A 16,418-nucleotide genomic window follows, 5' to 3' on the forward strand; every position below is an offset into this window, starting at 1 on the left:
GAGGGATAATTGGGGGTTTTCTATTTTAATTTTTTCAGGGTTTCATTTAAATAAATTGATAACAGCTGTGGTTTGTGGTTTGATGTTGTGGTATTGCTTCCTGTCTTTCTTCTGTGTATTTAATTCTCCAGAGAAATTATGAGCTCTGAAGAAGTTAATGTACAAGGTATGGACATGGCGGCGCCGTCGAATGGGAAGCAAGTGGTGGTCTATGACGGAGAGGCAGAGAAGGACGACCAAATGCCTCTAGCGGTGGACTTGATTAGGCCAAGGCGTCAGTCAAGGCTGGTTCTGGATAAGGCCATTGAGACTGAACTAAAGCACCGCCGTGATGTCGACCCCAACGATGGCGACCATATCAGGAAGCTCCGAAGGTCTCTTTCTCTATTTTGATCTCTGCAATCTGACCAAACCCTAGGTATTGAAATTGATTGTTAATTTGTTTGCAGGACAGTATCCAACAGGCTTTCTGCTCAGAAGACCCGTCAGAAGCAATTCAGCTACCTCGACGACTTGAAGAACTCCGCCGACCGATTAGAGGTCACATATATATATATCTGTATATATGTATATGGAAGTTTGCGTAGTTCTCCTTTTTTGAAAGCAACCAATTTGCAGAAATTTATAAAAGACATGTCGGCCCAAGTGGAGGCCATCAGGGAGCGGAACAAAGCTCTCCACTGTGAAAGGGCTGCCCTCCGAAGCCTCCTTCATACCCGCTCCGTTGAAGCAAACTTCTCACACTGTACAACCTTAGATACATACACATTTATACACATATATATATGTTTCTCTCTATCTGAACTGCATAAGTAATCCAAAGAGAACTTGTGTTGCAGTGTCCATTCTTCAGAAGCAGCAAGAACTAAACAGGCTGAAAATGGCCGCCCAGAAAACCCTAGACATCGGTTATTCTGCCAATAATCTTCAGACCGTCGTCGCAGCCGGGATGCAGCTGCAGCCATATCCAGGGCTGGCCTTCTACCAGGAGAACCTCCAGAAATTCCAACGCAAAACCTTCTGCCATGGGAGCACTGCTGCTCAGCCATTGCTGAAGCTGGCGCCACAAGAGCAAAATGGGGGAGGGGAAGAGGAAGAAGAAGCAGCTGCTGCTGAAGACATCAACCACAAAGCAGTTGATGTCTACCCTGCGCTGCTGTAGCTGTCGTTGCCCTATATGTCTGTAATTTTATTGTTAACTTAATTATTAATTACAGTCATTGAGGGTTTGTTTCTCTGAGTTTTTGGGTATTACAACTTCAAATGGTGGTACAATCTATGTATATGCATGGATCTTCATTCATTGGTGTAGAACCATATTATCCAAGTGATAGATGTGCATTGAACTATTATGGATTTCTTTAATAAAGTACTGTCACTCCACTGAAAATCTTTAATGAGAGAAAAATTATACACATTAAAACAACTCAGACATTGATCTCCAAATATTGTAAAAGGAATTTTAAGTTGAAGAAATGTTCTAGTAAGGTCTTCAATAGCGTTTTCTTTTTCTAGATGTGAGTGTAGAAACCTCAAATCAAAATGGAGAAGATAATGCCACCAAATTATTTGTTTTCTCTAATATTTGAATGAAAGGTAATGTGGTGCTTCTGTCTAGAACGTGTTTAGTTCATCCATAACCCATTATAAGGTTTATTAGTTGATTAAAGCTCCAAAAGAGTATGAAAAATTAAAAGAGTATCGATAAACACTTAATGTTTGAATGATTACATATAGAAAGTGGTGAATATTGTATAAGTTAGATGTGTGATGAAGTTGTACGTCTGCAAATAACAAGTATTACTTCTTTCCGCTAACTAAATCAACCATTCAATGTCCAACAACTATATACGACAAAGTAAGTTATAATCTATTTAACTATATAAAACAAAAACATAATTAAAGTTATAACCTTTGCTGTAAAAAACAACAATATCGATGTTTGGTACATTCATTCATACGTGCATGTTAAAAGTTCACCAAAACTACAAAAAAAGAAGTTAAGAAATATCATTACCGACAATATTTAACTTTTCAAATGTATTTAAAAACTAATAGGAAAAAAATTGAATACATTTCTAATTATTTTCAACATATTAACATTTACAATTAATATCAGCATTCAAAATTTTTAAATAATTATATGTATACATTGGAAAGAATTGTGTTGTAGAATGAAGATAAGATAAAAATTATTAAGGTAGCTGAGGAGTTTTCAGAAATTGTGGAAGGTTCTAACTGTTGTAATTATTTAGAAATAGAAAACATTTTTATATTTAGAAAGTTCAACAACAGTCAACAGTGAATAAGAAGATGAAGACAAAAAATAATAGCCGGCAACATCCCTACATTTTATACCTATATAAATCTACAGAAGTTTTCTTTGTCATAGAGACAATAGAAGAAAAAGATCCTCTAAGAATCAGCTTATTTCCAATTGCTCTGAGAATTTTGTGTGTCAGTGAAGTGTTTCTGTTTGCAGGATTTGGTTTCTGTTTGCAGGATTTGGTGTTCTTTCTTTCTTTGTAGTGGTGAGAAATGTTTTGGGGTTTTCAATCACTTTTGGATGTGAATCACTTACCTATATATGTTGTGGTGCAGACAAAATGGAGAAGACAATGGACTGCGGATCGAGTGTAGGAGGTTTGGACAAGAGGGGCCTGTCGACTGCAGACTTGAAAGGGAAGCAAGTTGTGGTCGATAATGGAGATAATGTGTATAGGGAGAATGTGAAGGGTAGTAAGGGGAAGGCGCCCTTACCTCCAACACATGTGTTCATAAGTCAGAGGAATTTATCGACTACTCTCACTCTGAATAAGGCTTTCGAGAATGAACTGAAGCTCAATCAGGGCGTCGACCCCACTGACGTCGACAAACTAAGAAAGTTTTGGAGGTCTTGCCCTCTCTCTCACTCTCTTTCTCTCTCACTTCACAACCTTGAAAAACCCTAAGGATCGATGTTTTTTGCTATGGTATGGTTGCAGGAGGTTATCCAATAGGCTCTCAGCTCAGAGGTTTCGACAGAAACGATCTGGCTATGCAAAATATCTGCAGAAGTCCGTAGAAGAATTACAGGTAATATATATATATATATAAGCATATCTAAGCTTGTTTGGTTCTCCTTTGTAGAACTATATACTAACTAATGAGAAAACAAAACAATTTGCAGAAATCTATTGCAGAGATGTCAGTACAGGTGGAAGCCATTAAAGAGCAAAATAAAGCTCTAAGCCAAGAAAGGGATAGCCTCCAATCCCTCATCCAGACTCGCTTAGTCGAAGCAGACCACTGCCAAAGTACAACACTCCTCATAAACACATTTATGTTCTAACTTTTCTTTTTTACACACACACAACCCTCCTAATATGTAAGGTCGAAAATATTAATTTTTTGGGTTGGGGCAGGGTCCATTAACCAGAAGCTGGAAGAACTCAACCTTCTAGGAATGGCGAGCCAGCAAGATTTACCCATCTTATCTGCAAATGTGACTCAGATGCTACAGTTGCAGGCGGAGCCCTATCTAGGGCAGGACTTAGTCGAAACCCATTGTGGAGGCCATGGGAGCGCTGCTGCTCCGCCGCCATTTATGCCGGCGCCTTGTCTAGCATCAGAAGAGCAAGGAGTAGAGGAAGAAGGCACAGCAGATGATGAATTCATCGATCAATTCATCAACTACGAAGCTGTTGATGCCTACATGGTTGCTGCCACAGCCAGTGACGGAAGTAGGTTCCGAAGTTAGGGGCGTAGCCGGTCTCATTATTATTTGGATTTCAATATATTTTTAATTTTTAATGGTGAATATTATGTTCAAAGCGGCAATTTAAATTTTTTCTTTCCAAAAAATTACAAATTTTGTAGAATATATGTCAATTAAGTTCTCTTTTTCTGTTTCAATTATATTTTCTTTGATTTATCTTGGTGCAATGGGTCATAAAAAAAATATGAAAAATTAAAGGTAATGTGGTGCTTCTGTTTAGAAGGTGTTTAGTTCATCCATAACCCATTAGAAGGTTAATTTATTAGTTGATTAAAGCTCCAAAAAAATATAAAAAATTAAAAAAGTATCAATATCATCTTAATGTTTGTATGATTATATATGGAAAGTGGTGAATGTTGTATAAGTTAGATGTGTAATAAAGTTGTATGTACGCAAATAACAAGTATTACTTCTTTCCCCTAACTACATCAATCATACGATGTCCAATATACGACAAAGTAAGATATATAGTCTATCGAACCATATAAAACAAAAACGTAATTAAATTATAATATTTGCTGTTAAAAACAATGACATTGATCTCGGTGCATTCATCCGTGCATGTTAAAAGGGTCGCGAAACTAAAAAAAGAAGACGTTAAGAAGTATCAATATCGACAATATTTAAATTTTCAAATGTATTTAAAAATTAAAAAGAAAAAAATGAGACATTTTCAATTATTTTCAACCTATTAACTTTTATATGTAATATTAGCATTAAAAAATTTTAAATAAATAAAAATATATCAAAAATAATTTTATTCTAGAAAGATGAATAAAAATTATTAAGGTGGTCTAACTGCTGTAATTATTTTGTAACAAAAGTATTTTTATATTTAAAAGTTCAACAACAACTAACAGTATATATAAAGATGAAAAAAAAATGATAGCTGCCAGCATCTCTATATTTTATAAGTATATAAATCTGCAGAAGTTTGCATTGTCATAGAGACAATATAAAAAAAAATTCTCTCTTCCTTGTTTGTTTGAATTCCACAAGCTCATATATTAATCCGTTTGTGGTCACCAGGAATTAAATTTCATGATTAATTTTGCATAAAATAGGTTCATTAAATATAAACTATATATGGAATTATAATAGATTTATTTTTATTGTGTGGTTCTATTATAAATTAAAATAGTATTATATGATAGTGTTTCTTCTATAAAAAAATTTGACATATGTTTTTCTATTAATTTATAAAATAAAAAAATATATATACAACATAAACATTAGGGTGTGTTTGTTCTGTGAAATGGCCGTGAAAAAATATTTTTTTATGTGAAATATAAAAAGTTATATAGATAATATATATTAATTTTTTTAGGAACATATATGTGTTATTTTTACACAAAAAAAAAAATACACCTATTTTACCCAGTAAAATAAGTTCACAATTCAACCTAAAAAAAACTCAAATTAAAAATACAAAACAAACATGCATTTATTTGTATTATTGTATTTTTTATAATATTTAGGTATTTTACTGTTTCTTTAGAATGATAAAATAATTTTAAAATTAAAATAAATATTTGATTTGATATAAATAAAAATTTATATAATGTATTAATTAAGAATTAATATTTGAATAAATATATTAAATAAAAAAATAAACATACAATATGATTATTGGGGGATAGAAAATACATCTTCAGTAAATAATATTTTATCTTTGTGTTATTATTTGTTAAATTATGTAATTGAAATACTTTATTTCAATTATAAAAAAAAATAAAATAAAAATAAAAAAATTAAAGAATATCCATATTAACATTGTCATACAATTAATTTAAATAAGTTAAGAATTCTAATCATATCTCAAATAAGAGAAAATCATAGTTATAGGATATATAAACATATATAGTTTCAAATATATATCTTAATATCTCTCATTAACTTCAAGGTAGAGTTGACCTAAAAATGATTTGTTACTTTGTTACTTTTTCCTATAACACTTTGTTACTTCTTCTCATTTGATTAGTCTTCTTAATTTATTTATTTGTTTTAATCCTTTTAAAACATGTTTAGATAACTTTTGGCACTATAAATAATTATTTATAACTATAAATGGTTAACAAATAAAAATTAAAAAACAATTAAATTTATGTATGACTAAAATTATATATAATACTCGCAGTCGGACTACAAGTTAACCTAAATAATTTTTTTAATATAAATGAATTGTGAGAAAATAATCAATATATACCGATTCATATTTTATATTCACCATTTTAAGTCAATTTTAAACAATAAGGTAAAAAATCTAAAATTATGTTTATTTATCTACCACATATTTTTTGCATGACACTCTTATTAGATTTATAATAGAATACTCAATCGAGTCATTTATGTATTATTTTCGTTTTATTTTGAGAATTTAAAAAGTTTTAAGGCTAAAATTATAGTGAAGATATATAAAACAAAAATAAAGTAGTATTTTCTTAAGAAATAAGTATGATTAAAGAAAAAAATATATATATAAAAGACAGTTTACAAGAATGAAAAAATAATACTTCCTCCGTCCCTGATACCATGTCCACGTTGTCGTTTCTGTCCGTCCTACATACCATGTCACTTTTCTTTAATCTCATTTTAAATTTTTTAATTTTTTTAATTTTAATTAAACTAATTAGTTATCTTAATCTTAATTTATAATTATTTATATTATAGGATAATTATTTCTCTAATACATTCTTAATTATCTACTAATTACATCCCTCCTAAAATGTATCTGGGACGGAGGGAGTATTTATCAATTCATATTTCTTTAAGAATTTAAATTTTTTAGAACCAAAATTATACCAATAATAAGACAAGTACTTCAATAATAAATAGATAAATATGATTAAAGAATGAAAGAGAAAAGTTTAAAATGAGACAATAATATGTATATTTATCCAACCTGATTTTTGTAGAAGAAATACAAAATAATATTTATTGAAGATATTTTATCAATGATAAATATACATTCATAACTCTATTAAAACTAATATTTATTGATTGTCGTAAAAAATGTGCTTGTTTGTTTAACCAATTTTTATATTGATTTCCGACCTTTAATTTATTATATCTTAATAACAAATAATCAACTTTAGCGTGCAAGGTTCGGGCGAGGCAGGGCCTTCGAATGGAGACGTGAAGGGGAAGAAGGTCGTGGTCAACAATGGAAATGTGGTTTGGGAGAAGGCGTAAGCACCTATGCCTCCACCGTAGGTGTTCTTGAGCTGAAGGAATCCATAGACTCTCACTCTGGATAAAGTGATTAGAATGAATTTAGTAGAGATGTCCGCAAAAGTGGAGACCGTGAAAGACTGAAACAAAGCTTTACACCGTGAATGGGATGGCTTCCAATGCCTCATTCAAACACGATTAGAGGAAGCTAACCTTCACCAAATTACAACCCTCCTCACGAACGCATTTACGTTCTATCTCTTCTCCTTTGCACACACCGTATATAACTATATGTGCTAATATGTAAACCTAAAAGAAATTTGTGCGGGATTGGTGCAGGGTCCATTCAACATAAGGGAGAAGAACTAAACATGCCAAAATCGATATAATAACTAATTTTCTACTACCTTTTATAACTTATTAATTTTTAAATAATTTTTTCATAATATCATTTTATATTTTTATATGTTAACTTTTATATTAAAATACTAGTATTACCTTTTAATTTCAAGACTAAGGTAAAATAGCATGAGAAGCCTAAACGGAGAAAATTTTAATTTTTGTTATTGCATTAACTAGGTTAAAATACACTAATTCAAAGTTCAAATAAATTGTTTAGATTGTTTTTTATTTGTAGAAATTAAAGTACGTGTCTTGTCTTTAAATTGCAGTCCTATCAAGGTCCAATTAAAATAAATACAAAAGATTATTAGTCTATGTTTATAGGTCTATGCGTTTTGTAATTGTTGTGCATATTGAATACATTGTACTTCAAACTTTCTTATTTTAATTATTTCAATAAAATTGGAATTTTAAGAGCATAACTTACTTCTAATATCTTATATATACATATTCTAAATAGAAATATATATATTTATTTATATATATATTAACTTTTTATAATTTAACTTATATAATTTATGTACGAATATATATAAAATTTTATTATTTATAAAATGCCATTCATATTAAATATACTTTTTAGAATATATTTTTTAAAAGTACATTCAAAAAATATTTAAATTTAATTTAATTCAATATATAGAAAGAAATTATTTATTTTAATCTCGTAACTGACCCCATATTATTTTTCTAGCGTAATTGGAATACGCATAAAAATGGTCATATAACTATTTTTTATTTCACAGTTGATCATCCGGAGCCGGAGCTACAAATGTAGCACTAGTGTGGCACGCCGAAAGTTGCATATCCTTCAAGTAGGCTCTATATGCTAAGAAGGTGGCATATAAGGAGTTTCCTAAAATTGTGGGAAGTTCTAACTTCTGTAATTATTTAGTAACAAGAAATATTCATATTTAAAAAGTTCAACAACAGCCAACAGTGAATGAGAAGATAAAGACAAAAGATGATACCTGGCAACATCTCTACATTTTATAGCTATATAAATCTGCAATAGTTTGCAGCTGCTTTGTCCATTTTGTGTGTCAGTGAAGTGCTTCTGTTTGTATGATTTAGTGTTCTTTCTTTCTTTGTAGTTTGGGGGAGATGTTTTGGGGTTCTAAATTGTTTTTGAATGTGGATCACTTACCTATGTTGGTTTGTTGTTGTGCAGACAAAATGGCAACGTGGAGAAGATAATGGAGTGTGGATTAAGTGTACGAGGTTCGGACCTGGCAGGCCTGTCGAATGTGGACTTGAAGGGGAAGCAAGTTGTGGTCGACAATAGAGATAATGTGTATGGGGAGAAGGTGGAGGGGAAGGGCAGGGGAAGATTCCATTGCCTCCACCGCATGTGTTCATCAGCCTGAGGAATTTATGGACTCCCACTTTGTAGAACTAACCAATGAGAAAATTATAAAATTACAATTTAATTTTAAATTAATTATAAGGTAAAATTACACAAAATTCACTTGTGATTTCAAAAAATTGCGTCAAATCCCTCATATTCTTATAATTGTGTTAGACTCCTTCATGATTTCATAAACTCTGCGACAAACACTCTATCGGCCATCCTTATTTAAAGGTGTTTGACATGGACGCACTCAAACAACGAATATGTTTCAGAATCTTCATTTCTAAACCTTTAAAGTTATAAATATACATATAGTTCTTATATTTAATACCAAAGAACAGTAAATATATTTAAAAAATTGTTTTCTCTTATTTGAAGAGTTCTTTTTACTATTTTTTAGGCTAAATATATTAGGAATGAGTTTAGAAATGGAGATTTCGAAATTCATTTGCAGTTTGGGCACATATAGGTAAAACATCATTAAATAAGGATGATTGGGGGGGTTTGTGACCCTGCAAGCCACGCAAAGTCGAGCCTGTCAGGATTGCAGACATGCCCCACATCTCTACATTTTATAGCTATATAAATCAGTAGTAGTTTGCAGCTGTTTTGTGCATTTTGTGTGTCAGTGAAGTGTTTCTGTTTGTACGATTTCATGTTCTTTATTTCTATGTAGTTTGGGGAGAGATGTTTTGGGATTCTAAATTTGTTTTGGATGTGGATCACTTACCTATGTTAATTGGTTGTTGTGCAGACAAAATGGCAATGTGGAAAAGATAATGGAGTGTGGATTAAATGTACGAGGTTCGGACCTGGCAGGCCTGTCGAATGTGGACTTGAAGGGGAAGCAAGTTGTGGTCGACAATAGAGATAATGTGTATGGGGAGAAGGTGGAGGGGAAGGGCAGGGGAAGATTCCATTCCCTCCACCGCATGTGTTCATCAGCCGGAGGAATTTATGGACTCCCACTTTGTAGAACTAACCAATTGCGTCAAATTATAAAATTACAATTTAACTTTAAGTAAATTATATGGTAAAATTACAAAAAATTCACTTGTGATTTCACAAAATTGCGTCAAATGTGAATTAATGCACTTAACAATATATGTGTGTATGGGATTCATTCGGTATCTAATCAACGTTAATTTATCACACTTGTTGATTAAGACTAATAAGCTCATGTATTTAAAAAAGTGACAAAATATGACTTCAATTAATACAAATATATAATGTGTTAATTGGCCTCGAAACATTTCCATATTCTTCTACTCCAGGTGAAATACCATCATAAAGGGGAGCCTGAAGTAGGAGTCCCGGAAGAGGAATCAACAACAGAAAAGGTGAAAACGCATCGAAGAAGGCAATGAAATAGGCGTAGAAAGCAGGCCATCTGCAGAGGAATATTAGTGGATAAAGAAGAAATTATGTGTTATAAATTCACGTTTTATATACCTATTGTTTATATGTATCTTAGTGTTGAATTCAATAAGAATATAGATTGTATTGGATTGTTGTTATATGATGTTAAGTCATAGGTTGAATTTGCATTATATTACATAAATCTTGTGTTATTAATTTACAATTTATATGTTATGAGTCCGATAGTCAGTAATTTTATTCATCATACAAACCGTTTCCTGTATAAATATATATATATTCGTTTTAATTTATCTTTGAATGATAAGACTTAATAATTTTGTCAAACTCGACATTAAGTCTATTTGTATTTAGTAAAACAAATTTTAAATGAACTTAGAAATAATTGTATAGTTCAAATGAATATCGAATATTAAAGGAATGGATATTAAATTCCTTCTAATTAAAATCATCCAAAAAATTAAAAACTTAATATCGTCACACTATCTACATCACATTTTTTTTCAGTTGTCTTTGTTATTACATGTTAATCATATAATTTCGATGATATTTTATTTATTTTCCTCTTATGCTCTTATTTTTAATATTTATGTAATATATATCTAATATAATAAATTAGTTGTTGACATTAATGACATATTGTTTCTATACACTCAACGATATATACGTGTATATGGAGTTGATTGGGATGCTAATAAGCGCTAATTTATCACACGTATTAATTAAGACTAATCAGCTCATATATAGAAAAAATTTGGGAACATATGACTTCAATTAATACAAATATATAATGTGTTAGTTGAAATTATGTATTGTAAGTTCACATTATATATACATATTGTTTTTATATAACTTATGTGCTTAATTCAATAATAAAATAGATTGTATGAATTATTGTCATGCGATTTTAATACATATATATGTTGAATTTATATTATATTATATAAATCTTGTATTATTAATTTACGGTTTATGTGTTGTCAATCCGATAGTGAATAATATTATTCAATACACAAACGCTTCCTATGTGTGTATATATATATATATATATTAGTTTTAATTTATCTTTGAATGATAACTATTACTTATTAGCAACTAATAATTGTATGAAATTTTATATATATGAGTTTTTTTATAACTCAATCATTAAAACAGATATTTGTAGCATTTTTTTATATGAAATTCCGTTTATTTTACTATTAATCATATTCCAAATAAAAATTTTAAAGTTGGATGAAAATAGTAAGTGCAATGATTGAAAAAAAAAAGTAAATAAATAAAACACAAATATTATTTTTTCCACATATTTGTTTTGGATTATTTTTTAAGGGAAGAGGTTGATTATTTATTATATATATTAACTAATACAACCACAATTATTAATTAAATTAATTTTATTGCCAAACTATAAATATGACAAGAAAATTTAAGAAGGAGATTTTGTTATTTTTACAATTAATTGGCGTTAGGGAAGAGGTTAGTTCAGAAATTCCGGGAGGTCCTAACCCCTATATAATTATTGAGTAACGAAATTAATTAGATTCCAAAATTAAAAAACTTAAACGGCAGCAAAGAGTGAGATGTGAAAATAATTATATACAGGGTGAGTGGCAATAGCCCCACATTTTGCTGCTATATATATATTTGTAGTTAGCTCTCTGCTCCTTCATTTTCAGCAGCAGTGTTCATCCGATTCCGGGTGAGTGAACTGTTGGTATAGCTAGGGTTTGTTGTGACTTCTTTGTAGAGGGATAATTGGGGGTTTTCTATTGTTTTCAGGGGTTTAATTTAAATCGATTGATGTCAGCTGTGGTTTGTGGTTTGATGTTGTAGTGTTGCTTCCTTTCTTTCTTTTGTGTGTTTAATTTGCAGAGAAAATATGAGCTCTGAAGCTAATGTACAAGGTTTGGACATGGCGGCGCCGTCGAATGGAAAGCAAGTGGTGGTCTATGACGGAGATGCTGAGAAGGACGAACAATTGCCGCCAGCGGTGGACTTGATTAGGCAAAGGCGTCAATCGAGTCTGGTTCTGGATAAAGCCATTGAGATTGAACTAAAGCACCGCCGTGATGTCGACCCCAACGATGGCGACCACATCAGGAAGCTCCGAAGGTCTCTTTCTCACTTTTGTTCTTCACAATCTGACCAAACAAGCCTAGGTATTGAAATTGATTGTTAATTTGTTTGCAGGACGCTATCCAACAGGTTGTCTACTCAGAAGGCCCGTCAGAAGCAATTCAGCTACCTCGACGACTTGAAGAACTCCGCCGACCGATTAGAGGTCACATATATATATATGTATATATGTATATGAAAGTTTGGGTGGTTCTCCTTTTGTGAAGCAACCAATTTGCAGAAATTTATAAAAGACATGTCGGCCCAAGTGGAGGACATCAAGGAGAGGAACAAAGCTCTCCACTGTGAAAGGTCTGCCCTCAGAAGCCTCCTTCAGACCCGCTCCGTTGAAGCAAACTTCTCTCACTGTACAACCTTAATTACATACACATCTATATATATATATATATATATGTTTCTCTCTATCTGAACTGCATAAGTAATCCAAAGAGAACTTGTGTTGCAGTGTCCATTCTTCAGAAGCAGCAAGAACTAAACAGGCTGAAAATGGCCGCCCCGAAAACCATAGACATCAGTTATTCTGCCAATAATCTCCAGACCGTAGTTGCAGCCGGGACGCAGCTGCAGCCATATCCAGGGCTGTCCTTCTACCAGGAAAACCTCCAGAAATTCCAACGCAAAACCTTCTGCCATGGGAGCACTGCTGCTCAGCCATTGTTGAAGCTGGCGCCACAAGAGCAAAGTGGGGGAGGGGAAGAGGAAGAAGCAGCAGCTGCTGCTGAAGACATCAACCACAAAGCAGTTGATGTCTACCCTGCGCTCCTGTAGCTGTCATTGCCCTACACAAATCCTAAGAATTATATGTCACATATGTCTGTAATTTTATTGTTAACTTAATTATTAATTACAGTCATTGAGGGTTGTTTCTCTGAGTTTCTGGATATTACGAACTTCAAATGGTGGTACAATCTATTTATATGCATGGATCTTCATTTGTTGGTGTAGAGCCATATTATCCAAGTGATAGGTGTAGATTTAACTATTATGGATTTCTTTAACAGAGAACTGTCACTCTATTGAAAATCTTTAATGAGAGAAAAGTTATACACATCAAAACAACTCACAGATTGATCTCCAAATATTGTAAAGGGAATTTTAAAAGTTGAAGAAAATCATGTTTTTAGTAAGATCTTCAATAGAGTTCTCTTTTTCTAGATGTAAGTGTAGAAACCTCAAATCAAAATGGAGAAGATGATGCCACCAAATTGTTTGTTTTCGCTAATATTTGAATTAAAGGTAATGTGGTGCTTATTGTTTAGAAGTTGTTTAGTTCATCCATAACCCATTAGAAGGTTTATTAGTTGATTAAAGCTCAAAAAAAATATGAAAAATGAGTATCAATATCCACTTAATGTTTGAATGATTATATATGGAAAGTAGTGAATGTTGTATAAGTTAAATGTGTGACGAAGTTGTACGTGCGCAAATAACAAGTATTACTTCTTTCCGCTAACTAAATCAACCATTCAATGCCCAACAACTATATACGACAAAGTAAGTTATAGTTTATCTAACCATATAAAACAAAAAACATCACTAAAATTATAACATTTGCTATTAAAAACAAAAATATCGATGTTTGGTGCATTCATCCGTATGTGCATGTTAAAATGTTTACGAAAACTACCAAAAAGAAAGTTAAGAAGTATCACTGTCTATAATATTTAACTTTTCAAGTGTATTTAAAACAAAAGGGAAAAAAATAGATTACATTTCCATTTATTTTCAATATATTATAAACCTTTACAATCAATATTAGCATTGAAAATTTTTAAATAATTAAATATATATATTGAAAATAATTGTGCTGTAGAATGAAAATAAGATAAAAGTTATTAAGGTGACTGAGGAGTTTTCAGAAATTGTGAAAGGTCTTGACTGTTGTAATTATTTAGTAACAGAAAATATTTTCATATTTAAATAGTTCAACAACGGCCAACAGTGAATGAGAAGATTGAAGACAAAAAATAATATGATTTTTGGGGATAGAAAATATACCTTCACTAAATAATATTTTGTCTTTGTGTTATTATTTGTTAAAATATGTAATTGAAATTTTCATTTCAATTATAAAAAAATATATATATATTAAAAAATATCTATATTAACATTGTCATACAATTAATCTAAATAAGTTAAAGAATTATATTCATATCTCAAATAAGACAAAATCATATTTATAGGATATATAAACATATATATTTTCAAATATATATCTTAATATCTCTCATCAACTTCAGGGTAGAGTCGAACTAAAAATGATTTGTTACTTTGATACTTTTTCCTGTAACACTTTGTTACTTCTTTTCATTTGATTAGTCTTCTTAATTTATTTATTTGGTTTTTAATCTTTTTAAAACATATTTAGATAACTTTTGGCACTATAAATCATTATTTATAATTAAAAATGGTTAACAAATAAAAATTAAAGAACAATTAAATTTATGTAAGTCTAAAAGGAGACAATAATATGTATGTTTATCCAACCAGATTTTGTAGAAGAAATATAAAATAATATTTATCGAAGAAATTTTATCAATCATAAATATACATTTATAACTCCATTAAAACTAATATTTATTGATTATTGTAAAAAAATGTGCGTGTTTGTTTAACCAATTTTTATATTGATTTCCGATCTTTAATTTATTTTATCTTAATAACAAATAATCAACTTTAGTGTGCAAGGTTCGGACAAGTGGGGCCTTCGAATGGGGACGTGAAGGGAAGAAGGCCGTGGTCAACAATCGAAATGTGGTTTGGAAGAAGGCGTAAGCGCCTATGCCTCCACCGCAGGTGTTCTTGAGCCCAAGGAATCCATTGAATCTCACTATAGATAAAGCGATTAGAATGAACTTAGTAAAGATGTCCGTAGTCCGTACAAGTGGAGACCGTGAAAGACCAAAACAAAGCTTTACACCGTGAATGGGATGGCTTCCAATGCCTCATTCAAACATGATTAGAGGAAGCTAACCTTCACCAAATTACAACCTTCATCACGAATGCATTTACGTTCTATCTTTTCTCTCTTACACACACCGTATATAACTATTTGTGCTAATATGTAAACCTAAAAGAAATTTGTGTGGGATTGGTGCAGGGTCCATTCAACATAAGCGAGAAGAACTCAACATGTTAAAAATTGATATAATAATTAATGTTCTACTACTATTTATAACTTATTAATTTTTAGATAAATTTTTTATAATATCATTTTATTTTTATATGTTGACTTTTATATTAAAATACCTGTAAAACTTTTTAATTTCAGGCCTAAGGTAAAATGGCATCAGAAGCCTAAACGGAGAAAATATGAATTTTTGTTATTACATTAATTGGGTTAAAATACTCTAATTCAAAGTTCAAATAAACTATTTAGATGTTTTTTGTTTGTAAAAATTAAAGTATGTGTCTTGTCTTTATTTGAATGAGTTTAGAAATGGAGATTTCGAAATTCATTTGCAGTTTGGGTGCATATATGTAAAACATCATTAAATAAGGATGGTTGAAGGTATTTGTGACACGCCGGCCTGCAAGCCACGCAAAGTCGAGCATGTCCGGATTGCAGACTGGCCCAACATCTCTACATTTTATAACTATATAAATATGCAGTACTTTGCAACCACTTTATGCATTTTGTGTGTCAGTGAAGTGTTTTTGCTTGTACGATTTATTATTCTTTCTTTCTTTGTAGTTTGGGGGAGATGTTTTGGGGTTCTAAAATTTTTTTGGATGTGGATCACTTACCTATGTTAGTTTGTTGTTGTGCAGACAAAATGGCGACGTGGACAAGATAATGGAGTGTGGATTGAGTGTACGAGGTTTGGACCTGGCGGCCCTGTCGAATGGGGACTTGAAGATGAAGCAAGTTGTGGTCGACAATGAAGATAATATGGATGGGGAGAAGGTGGAGGTGAAGGTGAAGGACAGGGGGAAGATGTCATTGCCTCCACCACATGTGTTCATCAGCCGGAGAAATTTATCTACTCTCACTTTGCAGAAGAACTAACCAATGAGAAAATTATAAAATTATAATTTAACTTTAAATAAATTATAAGATAAAATTACACAAAATTCACCTGTTGTTTCACAAAATTGCATCAAAGCCTTTTTATTTCTAAAATTTTGTCAGACTGCCTTATGTTTTATAAACTCTATAACAAAAGTTTCTTATTCCATACGGGGTGTGAATTAATAATCGACTAGGCTGAATTACCTTTATTT

Source organism: Andrographis paniculata, unplaced genomic scaffold (assembly GCF_009805555.1).
Source record: "Andrographis paniculata isolate CXL003 unplaced genomic scaffold, ASM980555v1 Contig74END, whole genome shotgun sequence".
NCBI lineage: Eukaryota > Viridiplantae > Streptophyta > Magnoliopsida > Lamiales > Acanthaceae > Andrographis > Andrographis paniculata.